Consider the following 548-nt stretch of genomic DNA (forward strand, 5'->3'; position numbering starts at 1 on the left):
GTCCAATTTTAAGTGGTTTTTCTCCCACTTTATTTTTATTTTATATTTATTTGCATATAAAATCCCAAACACTGTGTATCATTCATGTATGTTGAGTTTTACACATTCTTACTAATTGTGAATGTTTTTGTTTTCATTATATTGAGTCGTAATTGATAATTAAAGCTATGGTCTTTGAGCTTCATCTTTGTCTCAAGTCCTTTCACAATAAGCATGTAAGATCATGTCATGATAATAGCAGCTTGTTAACATATCTTTCTCCATTCATGACTAATTGTACTTCTTCATTAGTCAAACTTGAACAAACACAGTGAAAGAATATAAACCTGATCTATATCTTTTTTTATTTTAAACCATGCAGAACACTTATTTTATTCACATGATTGCTTCTTGTTCTATGTACAAGTTCTTTATGAGTACAACTTTTAAACTAGTAAGTTGGAATTTTCTATTATTTGCAATGTCACCTACAATTGTTAATTTAATTTATAATTTTCATGATCTGCACAGCTTACTGCTTTTGTTTAGTCTATAAACCATAGGTAAAC

This window comes from Elephantulus edwardii, unplaced genomic scaffold (genome assembly GCF_000299155.1).
Source record: "Elephantulus edwardii isolate Elephantulus edwardi_28Jun2011 unplaced genomic scaffold, EleEdw1.0 scaffold00041, whole genome shotgun sequence".
NCBI classification, from domain to species: Eukaryota; Metazoa; Chordata; class Mammalia; order Macroscelidea; family Macroscelididae; genus Elephantulus; species Elephantulus edwardii.